Source organism: Bos grunniens, chromosome 2, assembly GCF_055505025.1.
Source record: "Bos grunniens cultivar Pamir isolate PY7600 chromosome 2, Bosgru_T2T1.0, whole genome shotgun sequence".
In the NCBI taxonomy this organism is placed as follows: Eukaryota; Metazoa; Chordata; class Mammalia; order Artiodactyla; family Bovidae; genus Bos; species Bos grunniens.
In genome coordinates this window covers 98,407,066-98,422,087 of record NC_141166.1, presented here as the reverse complement: position 1 = coordinate 98,422,087, position 15,022 = coordinate 98,407,066, and the positions used below count along the sequence as shown (strand labels likewise).

The 15,022-nt window shown below is 42.0% G+C and overlaps 1 protein-coding gene and 1 long non-coding RNA gene across 5 annotated transcripts in view; one reads left to right on the top strand and one right to left on the bottom strand.

Moving 5' to 3' along the window:
- Positions 1 to 13,262, bottom strand: part of LOC147378389 (uncharacterized) — a 47,445-nt gene extending 34,183 nt beyond the window's left edge. For both annotated transcript variants that reach the window (XR_015146347.1, XR_015146348.1), the window contains exon 1: positions 12,980 to 13,262. This is a non-coding gene — a long non-coding RNA (uncharacterized LOC147378389). The remainder of the gene's footprint in view (positions 1 to 12,979) is intronic.
- A 138-nt stretch (positions 13,263 to 13,400) lies between these two features.
- The window catches only part of ACVR1 (activin A receptor type 1), a 131,370-nt gene continuing 129,748 nt past the window's right edge, over positions 13,401 to 15,022 (top strand). Inside the window, exon 1 of one of the 3 annotated variants that reach the window (XM_086353959.1) lies at positions 13,401 to 13,894. The gene's annotated coding sequence lies outside the window, so the exon portion shown is untranslated. The remainder of the gene's footprint in view (positions 13,895 to 15,022) is intronic. The other 2 variants (XM_086353942.1, XM_086353950.1) reach the window with 2 other exon arrangements.

Here is a 15,022-nt window from a genome sequence, read left to right as displayed (position 1 = left end):
TTTCAGTGAGTGGAAATTTATGCACATGAGTTGTCTTTTACATGGAGACAGCAATTATACCCCTAGAAATGCAGTCTGTGGGAGAAAATGACATATTCAAAGCTGGGGAACAAAAGCCTAATGCGAAGGGGACATTAACAAGGTTGGGAACCCCTTCCCAACAATTAACATGATCATTTACAAAATCTGCAATCTATAAAATTATTTTAAAAACATGTTTTTCAAACAATGTGTTTTTCTCCTTCCTTCTCAGAAAAAAAGAAAGAAAGAAAAACATATTCAGCAGCAACCATGAATATTCTACTGTAACAAATATTTTTAAATCACTTCAGATATACTTAAGAACTGAAATAAACTCCAGAGAGTGGTAGATGACCCCTGTTTAACAGCCTTATGAAGATGGAGGGGAAAATGTGGCCAAGAATTCTTCATTTTTATGTGAGGAAGTTGTGGTGTTTGAAAGTAACAATTCCTAATCAGAGTTCTTGAACGCAGGAAGACTGCAAACAGCATATGCAAATAAAAGTCTTTATTAGCTAAAACTGGTTAAAAAAAATGATTTGTTGGTTGACTTGTTAAAAAGGACAAAGCTGGAGCCATTAAAATGGATTTAAGTTTTGTTTCTTCTCTCCATCTTCTCTGGAGACTCTAAGAAAGGGATGAAAGAAGATGTGTTTTTGGCCTTCATTTCCCTGTGCCCTCTCTACCTTCATGCTTCCTGAGAATATATAAACTACCAATGATCATGTTTTACTTCATGTACTGATTGTATCACCAGTAGAAAAATCTAAGTCCTGCTTAACTAAAATAAGTTTCCATAAATCAATTTGTTTTTGACATTTTCTAAGTTTTAATGCCTGATCTTAATTTTTGGTGCATTTTATTATTGTTTGAATAACTTTGTTTCAGATTCAAAGCACTTATACTTTTTATTAGTCTGCTATGAGTTTCTATTTTATTTGGAATTTTTGAAAACTTAAGTCTTTCAGTGAGTTTTGGTATATTTTCAGAAAGTAACATTTATAGAGTAACTACAATGGACCAGGCATTGGGGAAACACAAGCTGCAAATTCTAAATCCTGACTAACTTTTGGGAAATAGTAGGAATTTTAAATGTAAATAATCCCAAAAGAAATAAAGCTTAAAATGTTCTTAGTATGTTCTGAATCACTAGAACATGAAAGTCATAGATATTGTAAAACAGCATAACAACATTATGTATGGGAAAAGGGCATGATAGGATGGGGTTAGGAGCTCTGAATTCTGCTCTATATTGATTAACTACCTCTTTGCGGGAGACTCACTCAAATTCTTTAAGCCTCTATTTCTCCTCCAGTTAAAAAGTAAAATGGAAGTGGAACCTAGTCACCTGGTTTCATCAACAAATCAGTGGCATCAACTTCACTTACCACCATGACCAACAATAACAAACCTGGGTGAGGGTGGGGTATGGTTCAGTTCAGTTCACTTCAGTCGCTCAGTTCAGTTCAGTTCAGTCGCTCAGTCGTGTCCGACTCTTTGCCACCCCATGAATTGCAGCACGCCAGGCCTCCCTGTCCATCACCAGCTCCCGGAGTTCACTCAAACTCACGTCCATTGAGTTGGTGATGCCATCCAGCCAACTCATCCTCTGTCATCCCCTTCTCCTCCTGCCCCCAATCCCTCCCAGCACCAGAGTCTTTTGCAATGAGTCAACTCTTCGCATGAGGTGGCCAAAGTATTGGAGTTTCAGCTTTGGAATCATTCGTTCCAAAGAAATCCCAGGGCTGATCGCCTTCAGAATGGACTGGTTGGATCTCCTTGCAGTCCAAGGGACTCTCAAGAGTCTTCCCCAACACACACAGTTCAAAAGCATCAATTCTTCGGTGCTCAGCCTTCTTCACAGTCCAACTCTCACATCCATACATGACCACAGGAAAAACCATAGCCTTGACTAGACGGACCTTTGTTGGCAAAGTAATGTCTCTGCTTTTGAATATGCTATCTAGGTTGGTCATAACTTTCCTTCCAAGGAGTAAGTGTCTTTTAATTTCATGGCTGCAGTCACCATCTGCAGTGATTTTGGAGCCCCCCCAAAATAAAGTCAGACACTGTTTCCACTGTTTCCCCATTTATTTCCCATGAAGTGATGGGATCGGATGCCATGATCTTCATTTTCTGAATGTTGAGCTTTAAGCCAACTTTTTCACTCTCCACTTCCATTTTCATCAAGAGGCTTTTTAGTTCCTCTTCACTTTCTGCCATAAGGGTGGTGTCATCTGCATATCATATTCAGTCACTCAGTCATGTCTGACTCTTTGGGACCCCATGTACTGCAGCACACCAGGCCTCCCTGTCCATTACCAACTCCCGGAGTCCGCCCAAACCCATTTCCATTGAGTCGGTGATGCCATCCAACCATCTCATCCTCTGTGGTCCCCTTCTCCTCCTGCCCTCAATCTTTCCCAGCATCAGGGTCTTTTCAAATGAGTCAGGTCTTCAAATCAGGCGGCCAAAGTATTCGAGTTTCAGCTTCAACATCGGTCCTTCCAATGAACACTCAGGACTGATCTCCTTCAGGATGGACTGATTGTATCTCCTTACAGTCCAAGGGACTTTCAAGAGTCTTCTCCAACACCATAGTTTAAAAGCATCGATTCTTCAGTGCTCAGCTTTCTTTATAGTCCAACTCTCACATCCATATATCAGAGTGGGGTATGGAGGGAGGATTAAATGATCTCAAAATTAAAAGACTTAATAATAGGCCAAATAACTAAATGATATAAGCAGGCATTGTCTGGATCATGATTTGATGAAAGACTTTTCTGAGAAAATCTAGGCAATCAGAATCTGAAAGGGAGATATACCAAGTAGTCATTAATTTTGTTAGGTGTGATAGTTGCCTTATGGTTGGGTAAAAAAATGTCCCTATGTATTAGAGATACTTGCTGAAAAAGTAGGAATAGAATGATATGACAGCTGAAGTTTACTTCTGAATAATACTTCTTTCCCTTGCCCACCAAAAAAAGGGTGTGTAAGGGGGCATGGGAAATAAATGAATCAAGTCTGGCCTCATCTTGATGGTTGCTTAACCAGGCAATAGGTTTATGGGGTTTGTTATTCTATTTTTTTCTTTTATGTTTGAAAGTTTTCTTTAAAAAGAAACTATAGCATCATGAAATCCTAAAAAAAAAAAAAAAAAAATTGAAAAACAACAAGAAAAGATAAGTGGAGGCTGTACTACATTTTTCTAAACTCTTTTCAAAATAGAAGACTCCATCATTCTGTTTCAAAGGCTAATCAATGATCACTGTAAAAATAATAAAGTGGTTTTGTTTTGATATTAAAAAACAAATAGTACCTATTAATAACTAGGGCTGTGTTCTGAGTATTAAATTTACTGGTGCCTAATACATAAAACTGAAAATTAAGTAGAAGCAGACAGTTCACAGTAGAAGACCTTCTGATGAACATTTGATTTGTCAACAAATCTTTGTTTGATTTGCCAACAGGGAACCCAACCTTTACCAGCAATAGAGTAAGCTTTTCTAAATTGAAAGCTCATCTCAGCTCTTTGAGAGGTTGTATGGAATAGCCTTTGCTGCGTGTTCATTCAGATCAATAAATTGCCTTTTTCCTCTCTCTTTACCAAATGGGTTATGTGACCATTTTCTATCCAGGAATAATCGTTGTCATCAATATCTTTTCCTTGCTGCTTATGTGTTTCTTTTCCTTTCCAAGTTATACTGATGAGTATAACGTCTTTAGCTGCTGAAGAGTGATAGGTTTACTTTTTTCATTCCACATTGGATCTCTAGGTTAGAAACTGGAGGATTTGGTAACCTTTTGTACTCTGTGGTGAAGCACTTGGGGGAATTGAGTCATAGTTAAAACTTCAGACTGTTAATTAACACAACACTGTGAATCAACGATAAGTCAATAGGAAAAGTTAATATCAAACACAAAAAATTCAGACTGTTCGCTGGCTTAAAAACTCATGGTTGTCAAAAAGAAAAATGGAGTGAGCCTTAAGTGCATTCCACATACCCTAGTATACTTGGCAAAGTGTTGATGTTACCTTTTATAAGGGTGGGTGAACTTGACTCAACGTAACTTACCTGGCTACTTAGAAAAATCTTAGCTTATTAAAATAGTTTTTATATTACTAGTAGTAAATAAGGTATTATTTGTGGAGCTTTAGAATGAAATTGGTGAACTGTTTCATCAAACTGCAAGGAACTTCACAGACTGCCCCTCATTCTTAGTTATTTCTTTAGTAAAATAGAAAGGAAGAGTCCCTTTGAAGAAAAGCAGCCAGTCCCACTGAAAAAATCTGGGAAATAATAAGTGGAAACCAAGTTAATCTTTAAAACTTGTTTATAGGTTGGAATTTCTACCTGGTCAGTGCTCAATAGGAAAGGAAAATAGAAAGCTCTTTATATTCTCATCAATAAAAATAACACTAACATTCCAATGGAAAAATAGGTAAAGGGCATTAAATAAAAAGAAAATTGAAAAAATACAGTTGATATATTTATGAGCAAGGTACAACCTCATTAGCAATTAAAAGAATGCAAATTAAAACCTAGAAGTTTTTAAATTCCCAAATTGGCAAGGATAATAGAGGGTATGGTGACAAAGACACCAAAAGGTGTGGTAAGATGGACTCATGGTCTTAAATCACTCAAAAACCACTCTCAGAGAGTATCTACTGACCTGAGAAAATGCTCGGATATAACTGAGTAAGAGTAAACCATGTTATTTCCTTGTAATAGATAAATATGCACAGAAAAGACCAAGAGAACATTATCCGAAATATTATATCTATTTTATATTAGAAATAGTACAATTAAGTGATTTCTTATTTGAAAATTTTTTTTCTTTCTATTTCCTCTGTATATTTTCACAGTGAATATTGCATTGTTTTATTTTGGTTTCAAATAGATGTATTTTTATTATAACAGTACCAGTTACTTCAAAATTTTTAGGAAATACAACATAAGAATAAAAAATGTAAATAAGGACAGCTAATGTGCTCAGGGTATCTTTTGGAGATAATGAAAATGTTTTAAAATTGATTGTAGTGATAGGTGTAAAAATCTGCGAATATACTAAAAACCATTGAATTGTACACTCACATGGGTTAAATGGGTTAATTGTATGGTATGTGATTTATACCTCATAAACTTGCTGCCTGCATTGCCAAGATTACCACTGACAGCATCTTATTAAAGCATGGCCTTCCAAACTCATTTCTGTGCTCGTACATATCTGCTTAAAGATTAAATCAGATCTTACCATGCGTATCACTTAAAAAGCACTTTTAACTGCAACAAGTATTACTTTATAATCAAGAAGTATAAAGGGACCTAAAGATGATTAGGACAACCAAGTTCTGAATCCAGCCTTACTTTAAGGAGCTGAGACCTTGAGGAATCACATGACTTTTTGGTAACAAACTTTTTCCTTATAAAAGGCAGAGCTGAGACTAGATGAGATTTTCGGTCCCTTCCAATTTTAGACTTCTGTGAGTCTTTGCTTACTTGAAGAGGAGAACAAAAACAGTACTAAAACTGGTTGAAACGACTTCTTTGTAATAGCAAAGACTATTTATCAGTGGGAACTGGTATTATTGGTTTGGTGATAAAACAAAGGACAGAAGAGTGTATAGCATGCTATGATCTGTGTTAAAGCAAAAGAGAGCACGTGTAGTTTTGCTATGTTTACAGAGTTTCTGTATTAAGAGGGTGGGTGACTGGGAAACTGGTGATTCTGAAATTTGCATTTCCTTATACAATATATCCTTTTGTACTTGCATACTTTGTATCTTTTTTTTAAAAAACAAAATAATTATTAGGGGAAAAATCTTGTCAACAAAGGATCATAGATGTCTTGGGTGGAATGATTAATGACCTTAAGCAAACTTGTCACTCACTCCTTTGCTTAAACCCCTTTAATCAGGGACTTCCCTGGTGGTCCAGTGGCTACGACTCTGTGCTCCCAAAGCAGGGGGACCTAGGTTCAATCCCTGGTCAGGGAAGTAGACCCCACATGCCGCAGATAGACCTGGTGCAGTCAAATAAATAAAAATATTTAAAAAAAAAAAACAAAAACCCTTTAATCACTTCATTACTTCCCTGGCTTGATTTTGGGATACCTGCAAGAATGGGCCAGTCCTCTATGGTCACTTCAGGATATTCTCCTTTCATTCCAGTCCCACTGGCCTTTGGACAGTTCCTAGAGAATCTTAAGCGCTTCATTCTCAAAATGTCAAACACAGCATCAGCAACTTCACATATTAAGCTTCTTAGTAATTCTGACTTGAGTTGTGGAATTTTGAAACCGAGAAACCTCTGAAATGCAACTCACCCCTCACGTTTACTCTGGAGGAGAAGCTAGATTCTGAAATCTAGAAGTTACCTGCCTAAGGTCACACAGCTAGTCCTCCGCTATATGTAATTAACCTTAGCAGCTGATCTCTGGAGTTTCATTAAACAAAAGTAGGTTAATAAAAAGGAAGCCTTTGGATTTTAGATATTGGTAGAGTGGGGCTATACTAGGACTTGGAAAATTAATTTGATTTCTTATTCATGACAATGTCTTCATGATGCCAATGTTCAGAGGGACCAGTCAGGCAAAGGGATGTTCCTTAAAAATGAAAAGCCACTGTAATGCTGAATTCTACCAAGAGCTACACAGTTATGTTCAAAATATACCATTTAATTGGAGGAAGAAATTAATTTGGTTGTCCTGAGGGCATTTATCCACGGAAGTAGTTTTTAAAAATCCAAATCTCCACAATGTAGCTAAATTAACTGTAGTTAAGGGAATTAGATATCCTAAAGGAAATCAGTCTTGAATGTTCATCAGAAGGACTGATGCTGAAGCTGAAGCTCCAATACTTTGGCCACGTGATGAGAAGAACTGACTCCTTGGAAAAGACCCTGATGCTAGGAAAGACTGAAGGCAGGAGGAGAAGGGGACGACAGAGGATGAGATGGCTGGATGGCATCACCGACCTGATGGACATGAGTTTGAGCAAACTCCGGGAGTTGGTGATGGACAGGGAAGCCTGGCGTGCTGCAGTCCATGGGGTCTCAAAGAGTCGGACACGACTGAGCGACTGAACTGGCTGAAGGGAACTAGAAACTCAAGCAGCTTCAGAATGTGAGCAAGACCAAGAACAGGGCTGATGGCTGATAGCCCTTGATGGCCCTCAAGGTTGTAAGGAAATGAGTCACAAGGAGACTGAGATGCAAGCAAAGAATGAGATAATGCTCTGAGATCTCTGAGAAATTCTCTTCGGAAAGAAATGGACCTACTAGCAGAGCACAAAAATGCCTAATTTGAATTCTATTCTCTAATTCCTAACTCCCACTTCACACATACAAGTCCACATATACTCCTCACCAGTTAGGTTTGTCCCATGACTGTCAGACCCTTTAAAAATATAGGCATTTCTATTTTTATAATGATTATTTCTGCTTATGAAATATAGAAAAGTTAGAATACACAGACATGTGTAAAAAAGATAATAAGTTGACCCTATCCATGATTCAAAGCTATTATTACACATCTGAAAAAATTGTCTTCTGGTCTTTCATCTTAGTGTATACGTGAGTGTGAGGGATTCATGTGTTTATAATATCATGGGATTGGAATACTATCTTTGTATCCTATTTTTTCAACTTATGCTTTATTTTTTGCATTTCCAAAATTAATAGATGATGATCATTCTTTTATATAAATCTTTGTGTGATTGATGATTATTTTCATAGAATAAATTCCTGAAACGGAATTAAAGTATCTGGGTATAAATATTTTTAAGGTGTTTGATACACATCAATTATCTTCAAGAAACTGTTTTCCAGTTTACACTCTCCATAGCAACTAAATGTCCTTTATAAAGTCAATCTTACCACTAGAGAATATGCTCAATTGCTAACAAATTGTATAAAACATTTTATCTTAGTTTTATTTGAATTGCTGCTGCTGCTAAGTCGCTTCAGTCATGTCCGACTCCGTGCGACCCCATAGACGGCAGCCCACCAGGCTCCCCTGTCCCTGGGATTCTTCAGGTAAGAACACTGGCGTGGGTTGCCATTTCCTTCTCCAATGCATGAAAGTGAAAAGTGAAAGTGAAGTCGCTCAGTTGTGTCCGACTCTTAGTGACCCCATGGATGGCAGCCCACCAGGCTCCTCCGTTCATGGGATTTTCCAGGCAAGAGTACTGGAGTGGGGTGCCATTGCCTTCTCCCATCTCAATTTTTAGAGTGAACTTTTTTCCTAATATTCATATGTAAAATTTTATTTTTCCTTATCTAGTATGACATTTACTCAACTTTCTATTAAAAGGTACATTTTGTTAATTTTCAAGTTTTTTTAATATATTAAAGAATTTAGATATTTTTAATTTTTAAATATATTAATTTTTAAATTTAAATTTTAAATTTAATTTTTAAAATATATTTATTAAAATTTTTTTAATATATTAAAGAGTTTAGACTTCCTTGATGGTCCAGTGGTTAAGAATTCAGCTGCCAGTGCCCCAGGACAACTAAGTTCGTGGGCCACAGCTACTGTGGCCTGTGCTCTGCAACAGAAGCCACCACAATGAGAAGCCCGTGTACAGCAACTAGAGAGTAGGCCCCACTCGCCACAACGAGGGAAAGCCTGCAAGCAACAGCCAAGACTCAGAGCAGCCAGAACACACCAAAAAACACATTTTAATCCTTTTGAGTGTATGTTGTAGGTAGCTTAACTGCTTGGCTCCCCCATGGTTTTATTTTGTTTGGTTATTCCCTAAAACATTTTAGGGGAAAAATTTTACATAGTCAAGCCAACCAATCTTTCTTATTTTTATTTATTTATTATTATTATTTTTCAACCAATCTTTTAAATTTCTTCCATAGCTTTTATTTAGAAAGTCCTTTCCGGGAATTTCCTAGTGGTCTAGCAGTTAAGATTTGGTGCTTTCACTGCCATGGGCCTGGGTTGGATCCCTGGGCCGGGATCCTGCAAGGCCTATGCTGCGGCCAAAAAAAAACAGTCCTATCTCCATCCAAAGGTATCTATCTATATTTGCTCTGAGTTAATTTATAATTTTAAAAGTAAGCTTTTTTATTTCTTCTGGAAATATTTTCAGGAATAGTGTGAGAGGACGCAATAACAGGATTTTGTCCAAGTGCCTCGACACCGTTTAATGAATAATCTTTCTTTCTGCAACGGTTTGGTAGTGCCTCTTTTATCATATGGTTGGCTCATAGCTGAGCACTGGTTGCTTGTATCCTGCTGTGCCCGGAGTGACTGGATGAACTTTCCTAAATGGGAAGTGGCTATAGCTCCCACAGCTCTTTGAATATGGTGGATGGTCAATAAAGTCTTGTAAGAAATGTACAGTTAATGAGTCATTCATACACCTGTCAAAGTTTAATTGGAAGATAAACAAGTATCTGTCCTGATGGGTTAAATGTTTACCATTTGAGGAAAAGGGTGCCAGTAATGACAGGATTTTTAGTGACCCTTTCAGGTTAAGATTTCCTTTCCACCCCTTACTATTCTGATCCAGTCATTTCAATCTTTGGAACATAATACTGGTTAACTGGTTTCTTATGGGCCTCAGGATTAGGACTAAATTCCAGATCTCAGGGTCTTTGAATTTATCATTCTCTAGGAATAGTAAAGATGCAGTTTGGTCAGCATTTCTCACACTTGAGTAATGTATGGACACATTTAAGAGGAAAACAGTTCCACAGACCTTCACAGATCTTAAATAAGTTTTATAAAATTTCATTTAAATAAACTACATGAAAGGTACATAGCGAAAAATGGTAGTGGAATCATGGTTGCATGACAGACATAAGATCCAGAATATGCATATTAATTACTTTAATATGACATCAATTAAAAAAAAATTATAACTGAAGCAAAAGAACAAAGTTCATAGACAACTTGGAGATCCGCTAAGAATATGTGTCCCAGTTCCAGTTTACCAAAACAAAATTGGAGAATCGCTATGCCATAAACCACATCCAGTCCTCAAACGTTGCCTTTTTTCTAAGCTATTATGCCTACCTAGCTTTCAATGCTCAACTTAAATGTAAACAACCACCAAACTAGATGTAAACTAATCTCCATATGCTTGTAACTGTTACACAGCTGTAAAATCCAAACTAAGTATGAACAAAACTGTAAAACCAATGCTTGAAATAACTTTATTTAATGAGACAGATGATATTGTCTTGCTGAACAAAAATGTCCACTCACATTGTAAACCCAGTACTATTGCCTGCTGGAAGCAGGGATTTTTTAGGGTGTGGGGGGGCAGGCTCTACATGTCCAAACCAAATGAACAGACTTATTAGAATTTGTTTATTCATTCCTTCAACCATTAATCTTTTTCTTTCAGAAACTTCTAGAAATTGAACTTCAGCACATCAATCCATCATGATTCTCATTAACACCAGCTCAAACATCCCACCAATATACTTCTAAAGAATTTGCTTCTGAAAGTTGATATAAATAACTAAGCTGATTTTTGCTTTATAGGTTTTAATAAGACATGTTCCTTCATACCATTATGAAAGGAAAACTCACTTGGAGCCAAAAAGTAATGGCTTCAAGATGAGAGAAAAATCACTCAATGGAATTACATAGTTATTTTAAATGAAATCATTTCTAAAAATTTACAATTTATAGTCTATATTACTTACACTCTGCAGAATTTTGTGTAATAAATTCCCCCAATTTTAAAGGAAAATATTGTACACGACTCTTAGGTTGCTCAAGACTGTTTCCTAATAGTTTTTGAAAGCTGTTGACTTTTAGAAATGAACATGTTGATCTGGGCGTAAAGGAGGAGGATATGCAGAAAACAGAAGAGTTGCCAATTCACAATGCAGCAGGCAATTAATTAACAAGAGTCGTGCTCCTTGAAACATATGATGGAGGAGATCTGGAAATCTTAGACCAACAGAAGATGTATTTCCTCCAAGTTACTTTACTGGTGTGATTTTCCACCAGTTAAATCAGTGGATTAGATGTTGGAGTAAGCTATGGTTCTCAATGGACAGTGATTTCACCTCCCTGTACCCTCCCAGGACATTAGGAAATGGCAACCCATTCCAGTATTCTTGCCTGGAAAATCCCATGGAAGAAGGAGCCTGCGGGCTACAGTACCTGGGGTCTTAAAGAGTCAGAGACGACTGAGTGTCTGAGCCCACACAGAGCACAATAGACATTTTTGGTTGTCATGGCTGTGGAGGGAGTCCTATTTACCTCTAATGGATAGAGGTCAACGGTGCTGTAAAACCTCTTACCCTGCACAGGACAGCACCCCACAATAATTATCCAGCCAAAGCCAAAGATGTCTACAGCACCAACACTGAGAAACCCTGGATTAAGATATCCAAGCCAAACGACTGTATCTGGACTGTATCCTTGTGTTAGTGGGGCTTGTTTGAAGGGCTGTATCCTTGTGTATCCTCTTCTTATACACACACACACACTCTCAATCAACCTATCTATGTTACAAGGCCACAAATAACTACCCAGGATCCTCCCAGAGAGTCTCCTGGAATACAACTTAGTTTACATGAGGGTTAAGGTAGAAGGTTCTGCGTTGAGCCAGCCATACAAAAACACCAGTATGAAGGAAGAGATAAAAGGAAGAGTTAAGATCATAATAGGATTCATTAGTTCATTTATTGACTTATTCAGCAAACCTTTATTGAGTACTCACATATGCCAGTCTGATAGGCATGATGATACACTGTGGGCACAACCAAGCCTGGTCCCTGCCCTTATGGACCGAGCCACCAGGGAAGCCCCTTACAGCCTACCGCATACTATAAAGAAGGTTACCTGAAGAGGTTAGTAACATGAGGACTCCCTAAACGGACCCGACTGAGAAATATTTACACAGAAGCTTCAGAAGCTCCCACATGTGTGTAATGTCATTTGAATCGTGCAACAAACCTCCTGAGACAGGTTGTACTCCCTTCTTAAAGAGGGTAAAAATGTGCCCAAGGTCACAAAGGTCTTAAGTGGCAGGGATGATGCTTCAGCCAAAGACACTGAGGTCCCTGCCACACTGTTCTACAGAGGGAGGTGGGTACATACAGGCACACATGCTTGATTGACCTGGAGTTTCCTCTCCAAATTCCCACCAATTATACAGGTACAAAGCCCTTTTCCTTCTGCATCTTCTTGCTTATATTATACCTGGGGATTCTTTTCTAGGGGTTTCATGTATATTTGCCTTGTGTTTCTAATTAGATTGTAAACCCCTGACCCGCAGGGACCAGATCATCCATTTTCTTTGCAACCTTCTGCAGTACCGCAGTCACCCAGTAATGCCTGCTGCATGAATGAACCTGTAGAGATAAAAATACTTTATGGTATTACCATTTATTGCTTTCTTGCTTTTATTTGGCTTTGTAATAGGACTACATTGTAAACTTCTGGAGGGCAGAGAAAATGGCTTAGTGCTTTCCTTATACTCATCAGGCACCGTGCAAAATTTGATCCTCACATGCCTTTTTGATGCTCTGGATAATATTAGCACACTGGAGTGTTTTGTGTATCTAAGGACCGGGGTTGTCAACCTCTCTGTGTCGGGGAATGTTCCTTCCTTTCCACTGTAAGCTCCCATGGCGCCTAGGACAGGGCTAGATTACCGCAGAACACCAGCGCCCCCCGCCCCCGACGCCCTCCCCCCGCTCCCCGCCCCAAATGCATATTTTTATTCCTAAGGAGGCGGTCTGCGAAAATGGCAAGCTCTTGCATAACCCCAGACCTTGCGAGAAAATGAGCAAAGTGGAAGGGGATTTGAAGGCAGGTCAGAAATGGCCTGGGTGAGAATGCCAAGGTTTTTCCCTGTACATCCAGCCTAAGTCGGAGTCCAGCCGCGCGCCGCCCGCAGTCCCGGGCTGGGAGGCAGTCGGCCCGCCCGCCCCGCTCTCCCCCCGGGAGCTGTCCAGACGGCTCCGCCCGCGCCTACCTGGGCACTCACCCCGCCGCGCGGCCTCTCCGCCTCCCACCCCGGCCGCAGGAGCCCGTCTTGGGCCTGCCCCGCCGCCTCCCCGCCTCCGAAGAGCCCCGCAGGCGGCGCGCTCGCAGCCTCCTCCGGGCCGGCCAGACAGCCAGGGGCGCGCCAAGGGCGGCTCGGCCAGGCTCGGCGGGGCTCGGCGGGCTCGCCCCCGGCCGGGCGCCTGCAGGGGGCGCGGGGACGGCCCCGCCCCGCCGTCTTCCCTCTCCCTCCCGGCTCCCTGGATCCGCGCCGGGAGGAAATGATGTGTTGCTGCCTGGTTAATCACAGCTCCAGACACTCATTGGCCGAGCGCTCCGCAGCCACTTCCTTCTCCTCCTCCTCCCGCTCCTCCCGCTCCGGCTCCGGCTCTTTGCAGCCGCCGCCGCCGCAGCCTGCCCCTCGGCGCTGGGGGAACTTTTCTACTCTCAGTGACCGTCCCCCCGCGACTGCCCCCCGGGCCAGCCCCCATCCGGCCCGCCCCGCCCGCGGCCGTCCTCCCAGCCCGTGCCGCGGCGCCTCGGGAAGTTTATTCCGCCCGCCCTCCTCCCTTTCCTTCTCCTCCGCCTCCTCTTCACCCCGCCTCCCCTCCCTCCCCCGGCTCTTTCCCCGGGGTGGCTGCCGCTGCCGCCGCCGCCGCCGCCGCTGCCAGGCTGCTCTTCGGCCAGCCGCACCGGCCCCAGGGCTGGAAAGCACCCGGCCCCCCGGCACCCGCCCGCCGCTGCCGCCGCCGCCGCTCGGGGACGGCCGCCGGCCCTCAGCCCCGCGGAGTTCCGGGCTCCCTCGCCGGCTGCACCGCCCCGCCCCGCCCCGCGCCGACCTGCAGCGCCCGGCTGGCTAGCACTCCGCCTCCCCCCGGCTCAGCCCCCCGCAGCCGCCGGACAAGAGGTGAGGGCAGGTCGCCCGCCGCGCCAGCCGGAGCCCGGGGGACCGAGGGAGGGGAGAACCTACCGGGAAAAGGGGCAGGAATTGGGGGTGGGAGGGTGGGCGTCTGCGGTGCCTCCCCCTCGCTTTCATTCCTTTCTCCCCCCAAGCCGATTCACTCTCGGTGGGGGAAGCAGCCGCGGAACAAAACTGTCTTGCTGTGGGCCTGAACTGCTGGTGGGATGTGGGAGAGGGCAGAGGCATGGAGTGGGGTGGTCTCGGGTTTGCAGTGTGTGTGCCTGTAGTGAACTCCTTCAGGGTGTGCGCCTCTGACTTGTAAATCGATCTGGCCGCCTGACCACGGGGCTCACCTTCCCAGCTGAGCTTGGTAGAGAGTCAAGGGATGGGCAAATCACCCCCACCCTCAAAATATCCGTCTCTTCCAAGAGGAATTTTCTGCTGGAGAGACAGCCAATAAACTCTGCTCAACGCCCTCCCTCCCTCCCTCCGTTCTTCCTAGCTGCAGTTTCAAAAAGCTTCAAAGCCAGGAATGTGGGATTCATCTTCCGATCCCCAGAAGGCAAATGTGGTTACAGATGTTGCACGGTACTTTGCCAAGTTTAAAGCCCTTCCTTCAACACTGTAACCAAAACAGTGAGGCCGGAGCCGTGGGTGCTCTGGGGAGAGAGGTGGGCCTCTGCCGTGCTGGAAGCACTCACTTCCGTCGGGTTCTAGACTGTTTCAGCTCTGTCCAGTTTGTGCTAGATAGGTTTCCCAATCTTCCCCGACCCCCCCCCCCGCCCCCCGCCTTTTTTCCCTCTGGAGTTTTGAACGCTCCTTGCATGGGAGAGAAGCTGTAGAAGAAGCTCCTTAGGGAAGAAAACATTCCACTTAGTAGAAGAAGAAAAGTCTTGGTTAAAAAGTTGAGCTTATTGTGGCTTTGGCAGAGAGGTAGGAAAGTAATTCAATGGATTTGTTAATTTCATTGGGCTTTCTTTCTTTTTTGAAGTGTGTGTGATGGAAGTTAGATCCTGAGAGAAGGGACTGATCTCATCCGCATTTTGTATATTTTTGAAAAGAGGCCTGGCATTTAAACACAGACTAGCCCAGTGGTTTTAAAGAATCCTGTTCCAGAGATGCAGACTGCTCTGA